Source organism: Syngnathus scovelli, chromosome 11 (genome assembly GCF_024217435.2).
Source record: "Syngnathus scovelli strain Florida chromosome 11, RoL_Ssco_1.2, whole genome shotgun sequence".
Classification (NCBI taxonomy): Eukaryota; Metazoa; Chordata; class Actinopteri; order Syngnathiformes; family Syngnathidae; genus Syngnathus; species Syngnathus scovelli.
Window position 1 is genome coordinate 11,853,559 of NC_090857.1, and position 7,427 is coordinate 11,860,985.

The window sequence follows — 7,427 nt, forward strand, 5'->3', positions numbered from 1 at the left end:
GATGACCCCCCTCCCCACAGTAAAAAAACAAGCCCAGTGAGAGGCGTCGACGGTGCTCCTCCGAGGGGACCCGAGCCCCTCCCAGATCCATGGGCTCGGCGGGTGGTGTGGTTGGCGGGTCCCTAGCAGACGGAGGAAGGTGACCACGCGGGTTCTGCGGGGACCTCCTCTCCCGATCGCGCCGCCGCGTCCGGATCCGCCGGTCTACTCGGGCCGCCAAGTCCATCGCGCCCTTCAGGGTTCGCGGGCGATCGTAAGAAACCAGCTCGTCTTTCATGTACTCAGCGAGGCCGTTGAGGAATGTGCTAACGAGCGCCGGCGTGTTCCATCCGCTGCTGCCGGCCAACGTCTGGAACTTAAGTGCGTACTCCGCGACCGATCGGCTACCTTGACGCAGCGTCACCAGTTCCTCGGCGGCGTCTTCGGCGGCGGAGCCCAGGTCGAACAGGCAGAGCAATTCCTCCGCGAAGGCGTCGAATGAATCGCAAGCTGGGGCCATCCTCTCGTATTCGGCCAGACCCCACAGCCGCGCCTCGCCCGTGAGGTGGGTTAGGACGAACCCGACCTTGGCAGATTCCGACGCAAACGTGACGGGCTGGAGGCTGAACGTTATGCGGCAGTTAGTCACGAATGCCCTCACGTGCTTGGGGTCTCCGTTAAACTTCTCGATGTTGCCAAGGCGGGGCTCCGGGACGTCCACGAGCCTCCTGGCCTCGGCAGATGGGCGGTGCGGGGGTGCCGTGACAGCCGGGGACGCAGCCACCGACAGTCTCTGGAGGGCTTGGGCCATCTACTGCTGCTGTAGCTGTTGTTGTTGACCAACCTCGATCAGATTCCGGATGTCGGCGGACAGGCTGCTGATGGCGGTCTCGGCTCGCTCCAGTCGGCTCAATGCCGTCTCGTCGTTCGCTGGCTGCATAGCGTGGTCAGTCTGTACTGTAAGGGATCGGACAGTACAGCCAAGTGCGTAGCGACAGACTTTATTGTGGAAGGGGATGATGGGGATGGCTGGCGCTGGGGTGGCTGGCGCTGGAGCGGCGATCTGGCTGGGGTGGACAAGCAGTTCTGTGGATTTGAATTGTAAAGTCAGATTCTCAGGGACAGATGAGCGAAGCATCACGGGACAGACTGACACTCGGGTCTGCGTTGGCGGCGCTGATATAGCGCTGTCCATGAACCATTTTGAGAACGGTGAGTCCTGGACATCGACTGGCTTTTTTTCTGTCTTCCTGGGTGTCTGTTCAGGTAGTGTGGCACATTTGAACAGGTTCCCTTATTCCTAGGCCAAATTACAGGGGGGAACATATCCATATGTTCCCCCCCCCCCCTTATTTTGAGGGGAAACATATCCCCCCCCCCCCCCCCCTTATTTTGAGAACGATGAGTCGTAGACTCCAACTGTTTTTTTTCCTGTTTTTCCTGACAGAAAAAAAGCCAGTCGATGTCCAGGACTCACCGTTCTCAAAATGGGAGGGGGGCACAAATATTCACGCTTGACATTTTTTATAGCGTTCCTGTTACAATTTTTATCCCACCACCTTTCACTTTGCTTGGGACAAAAGGAGTCTTCAGAACTGAAATTTCTTCTCAATTATTCATTCAAATCAATTCACTCAAATCATTCTCGTTATGAAAGATTTGATCACAAAACATGTGTGGCTTTTTCTTAAATGAACACGTTTGACATTGCTATAGTGTCAGCTTTTATTTTAAGGCAAATTAATAAATGCAACAATATGAATTTGCTTTGAAAATACCTGAGTAATAAAATGGATGGATGAATGATGATCACAATTAAGTATAAAGTCTCCTTTGTGATATATACTCCTTGTAGCATGTAACGGTACCCAAAAGGAGGAGTTTCTTTGCATCGAGGTTTATGCAAAGAGCTCATGTAATTATAGCGTTGCTTTTTGGTGAAGTAAATGAGTGTTCCGTCTGTACGACTGGTCTTTGAATGCACCCCGCTTCAACGGCAGAACGCGGATGAACTTAAAGACATCAAATGAGAATAATCATTTCTAAAAATTAAAATTGACTGACGCAAACGTGAGTTCTTCATGTTTTTATTGAAAACAACATAGTGCTGACGCCGACCGGCATCGGTTTTTCGCTTTCCAAACAAGGCGTGCGCGCTCCCGCGGCAGGGGGAACAAAATCTCACGGGGGAACCAAATCGAGCACAACACCTGTTCATCTCCAGCGGCATCTCACCACAAAGCACGGATGCCATGTTGGTAAGCCACCGGAGTTCTTCAGGAGGAAACATTCTGACTTCAAGTCATCCCAAGACACAATGCGAAAAGCCTCCACTACATCAGCCAAAGCCCTGAAGGCTTCTTACGCGGTTTCTTTGCTTGTAGCTAAAGCCAAAAAACCGTTCACCATAGCTGAAGAGCTGCTGCTCCCCGCCGCTGTTGTATTGACCGAAACTATGCTAGACAAAAAATCTGCGAATACATTAAAAACTGTGCCTTTGTCTAATGACACCGTTTGCCGCAGAATAGACAGAATGGGTGTAGACATTGCCGAACAAGTTGTGAGCAAACTTGGCGACTCTTTTTCACTCCAGCTGGATGAATCCACAGATGTCAGTGGAAATGCACAGCTTGTTGCTTTTGTGAGATACATTGAGACTGACGACATTTGTGAACACATACTTTTCTGCAAAAGTCTGGAGGGGAGAACAACCGGAGAGGACATTTTTAATGTCGTTAATGCATTTTTCTCTGAAAATGGTATCAGCTGGAAATCCTGCAGCAGCGTCTGTACAGATGCGGCTGCACCAATGACGGGCAGTGCGAAAGGGCTCATTACGCGGATTAAAAAGTGAAATCCCGACATTAAGTGGACTCACTGTGTGATTCACAGGGAAGCGTTAGCGTCCAAGAAAATGAGCCCCGTGTTGCATGATGTTTTGAACGACAGCATTAGTGATGAACTTCATCAAGTCAAGGCCACTTAATGCACGTTTGTTCCGCCGCCTCTGTAAAAACATAGGAGCTGAACACGCAACTCCTCCTGCATACAGAAGTGCGCTGGCTCTCTCGAGGGAAGATACTCAACAGGCTGTTGGAGTTACGAGCTGAAGTACACACCTTTCTGACAGAGCACAGATCTCCCCATGCCACCTTGTTCGAGAACACGGATTGGCTTGCAAAGCTTTGCTATCTGGCAGATATATTCATTAAACTGAACGAACTGAATGTGTCTCTGCAGGGCAAGGACACCAGCATCCTGAACCTGTATGACAAGGTGGGTGGTTTCCTGAAGAAAACAGAGCTGTGGAAAAGGGCATGTGGTCAGGAGGATTTCACCTGCTTTCCTCAGGTGGATGCTTCTCTCTCCAATGAAGATGTGGAAACAGCTCCAGTGAAGTTATTCATAGTGGGACATTTGGCTAACTTGATAAAGGGCTTTCATTGCTACTTTGCTGACATGGAGGAGAAATCTGCACAGCTGGATTGGGTGACAAACCCATTTCTCTTGTCTGAAGCAAAGAGAAGCAAGCTTCCTGTCACTCACCAGGAAAAACTGATGGAAGTGGCATCTGACCGTGGCCTGTAGATGAAGTTTGGCGCATCTACTCTCACACAGTTTTGTGTGTGTGTGTGAGGCAGGAGCATCCTGAGCTGGGACAGAAAGCTTTGGAGCAGCTGCTGCCCTTTGCCTCCACATATTTATGTGAGACCTTCTTCTCTGCAATGACTGTGATCAAAACAATGCAAAGAAACAGTCTGAGCCTGGAGAAGAACTTGATCACAGCAGTTGCCTCCCTGCCACCAAGGATGACAAAGTGAAGTACAAGCCCATGTTTCTCACGAAAATGTAGTATGAGTGCAAAAGACTCATTCAAGCTTCAAGACGGTTCAATGCTTGTCAAATCAAAATCAAATGTTTAATGCAACAATTCAATTTTAAGAGAGAAAAAAGTTAATTTTTTTATCCCAAAAGAGGTCAAGTTGATTATTTTTATGAGCAAATCTTTATTTACTATTAAGGTATCAATTTATTTTGTAAACAAGATATTATTTATTTATAATTAAGTTAATTTATTTTGTGAACACATTTTTAGTTATGTATATTTTTATTTCCTTGCAAGAGATTATTACAAAGTCAAAGTCTGCTTTATTGTCAGTTTCTTCACGTCAAGACATACAAAGAGATCGAAATTACGTTTCCCACTATCCCACGGTGACAAGACATATTACACAATATACATACAAGTAAACAGCGCAAAAAGTAAAAACAAGAATGCACAAACAATGAACAAATAAGAGCGATAAATAAATAATAAACAAATAACATAAATAAATAAATAAATAAGAGGAGCAAAAATGGAGCAAGAGTGCATACAGCAGACAGTCAGAATATAGCGCAAAAGTCCAGGACGTTATACAGCCGAGAGTGGAGGGGGGAGAGAGTTCAGGATCCTAAAAGTCTGGAGTATGAAGTTGTTTAACTTTATTAAATCAAACACTGATGGGACAATCCTGTACCTCTTTCTTTGCGACCAGAAATGTGTTGCGCTGGTCAGGGGGTACTTGGCTGAAAAAATATTTCAAAGGGGGTACATCACTGAAAAAAGTTTGAGAACCACTGGCCTAGAGTGTCCTGGTGCCAAGTGCACACATGGACACCCTTATGTTTGAACATGGTGTTCATTATAGAAAATCCGTGTCGAGCACAGAAGTCCAATAATACAATACCGCTCGGGTTCAGATCGGGGTGGCCGTTCCTCCCAATCACGGACTTCCAGGTCTCACTGTCCTTGCCCACGTGAGCATTGAAATCACCCAGTAGAACGATGGAGTCCCTAGAAGGAGCGCTCTCCAGCACTTCCTCCAGGGACTCCAAGAAGGGTGGGTACTCTGAGCTGCTGTTTGGTGCATAGACACAAACAACAGTCAGGACTCGTTCCCCCACCCGAAGGCAGAGGGAGGCTACCCTCTCGTTCACCAGGGTGAACCCCAATGTGCAGGCGCCCAGCCGGGGGGCAATAAGTATGCCCACACCTGTTCGACGCCTCTCACCGTGGGCAACTCCAGAGTGGAAGAGAGTCCATCCCCTCTCGAGAGGGCTTGTACCAGAGCCCAAACTATGTGTGGAGGCAAGTCCGACTGTCTAGTCGGAACTTTTCTGCCTCACACACCAGCTCGGGCTCCTTTCCAGCCAGGGAAGTGACATTCCATGTCCCAAGAGCCAGCCTCTGCAGCCGGGGATCGGACCGCCAAGGTCCCCGCCTTTGGCCGCCGCCCAGCTCACTTTGCACCCGACCCCTTTAGCCCCTCCTACAGGTGGTGAGCCCATGGGAAGGGGGACCCACGTTTTCTTTTCGGGCTATGCCCGGACGGGCCCCATGGGCGAAGGCCCGGCCACCAGGCGCTCGCCTTCGAGCACCACCTCCAGGCCTGGCTCCAGAGGGGGGCCCCGGTGACCCGCATCCGGGCGAGGGAAAATGAAGTCCATATGTCTTTTTCGTCATAAGGGGCTTGGGTGAGCCGTGCTTTATCTGGCCCCTCACCTAGGACCCTTTTGCCATGGGTGACCCTACCAGGGGCATGAAGCCCCAGACAACATGGCTCCTAGGATCATAGGAGCACGCAAACCCCTCCACCACGATAAGGTGACGACTCACGGGACCTAACCAATCGCTTCTATTAAACATGTGACGTCTGTAGCTGGATGGAGATGTGATTTGTGCCGATATACTGCCATCTGGTGCATCAACTATGTATTACATCATTTCTGCAATTTTCTCTGTAATCACACATCATGAGTTATTTTGCTCATCTGCTGGTGACAATTATTACCACTTGCGTTTGTAAACCACAAGGGGGTGTTGTCGTATAAATGTCCGTCACATCATCCGGCCACCATTAGCCTTATAAATAAACCACAGGTAGCGTCCTTCCCTCAATTTTCTATAGCGCTTAATTGTCCTTATTAGTGTCAAAGGGAAGCTCAAGTCTATCTCAACTGATGCTGGTGAGAGAAGTGGGATCCATTCTGGACCGGTCAGTCATAAATTACAGGGAACAGCCATGTATTCATTTTCTAAAAAAAAAAAAAAAATACTCATGCGGCTTCTAAAAAGACACGAGGTAAACTTGAAGTGGACACAATGACTAATAACGTCACTGCTTTAGGGCTTTGTTCTTCCAGCCAAATGGGTGAACTTTATGTTCATTGAGTTAATGTTTAACTTTTTAAATATGCGGAAATGCATTTTGGGGCATGAATCATCCAATGCCTTAAAGAATATATTAAAGTGATCATTTGTATTTTTCCTTTACGGAGAAAACAAATCACCATGCCAGTCATGAATTACTTCATCAACCACATCACCAATCAATAAAGTACTTCCGTGACCATACCAGTCATCTTCCATCTCTGTTAATAACTTCAAATAGTTGTTAATGTGTACACTCTTGTCTGTTTCTATGGGCGGGGTTTGTGAGAATGAAGACATTCTTGCCATACCTTCCAGACAAAAAAGTGAAAAAGTTCATTACTCATCTTGCACAATGCCTTTTTGGCAAAACAAGCATAGACATAAAAGGTGTTTGAGGAGCATCTACTATTTCCCTAATAATATCAAATGTACTATATAGGACAAATCTGACAGGAAACACATGACATCAACGAATGACACACATGACGAAACCATGAGATTGTCTACTGGTTTTCAGGTTGCACAATTGTGTCTTGTTTCCACTGCGGGTGCGGCCTGACACTGGGCAACACACCAGCACACACAACGATCAAATAAAGTGAAATGGTGAGTGAAGTGTTTCCAGTCAGTAACTTTCATAATAAATCTCAGCACATTTTGTACATTTCTGAATGAACAGCATAGATGTTTCTGACACTTTTTAAATTGGTGTTGCTAAAATCCATATAGCTGATCAATTAATCTTCATTTGAGCAGGAATAAAATAATGTTGCACATTATCTTTTAATGATTTCAGTATTATCTAATATTTAATATTTTAACAATATTTGAATTAAATTAATGAATTAATATTTTACAAATGCAACTAACATATTTTCACATGTTTTATCAAAACATGTATTCATTTATGTATTTTGGGATTGTTTAATTAATATTTTAACAATTGGAACAGAAACCTTATTGCATTGTGATTAGTTCAAATATTTTTTGTTTTACTTAACACAACATTTTAACAGCAGTTTAACAATAAAAAAATATGAGGAATTTTTGAACTAGCTTTAGCTGTTGAAGTAGTAATTTAAAAAGTACAATTTGACCATGACAGCTATACAATGTTCTGTACAGTAACAACAGCTTTAATATATACCCGATATGATATTTTCACACCTACAATGTTGGATGGATACTTAATGAATTGTGGCCACAATACCTTGTCTTATTTTATTTTGAAGGTGAACAAAGTAAACATCCA

At 45.8% G+C, this 7,427-nt stretch overlaps 1 long non-coding RNA gene across 1 annotated transcript; it reads left to right on the top strand.

Annotated features, from left to right (window-relative positions):
• Nucleotides 1-1,900: 1,900 nt before the first annotated feature.
• LOC125977199 (uncharacterized) lies at nt 1,901-3,953 on the top strand. Its single transcript, XR_011087798.1, has 2 exons — nt 1,901-2,237; nt 3,220-3,953. It is a non-coding gene; the product is annotated as an uncharacterized lncRNA (long non-coding RNA).
• The last annotated feature ends 3,474 nt before the right edge of the window (nt 3,954-7,427 follow it).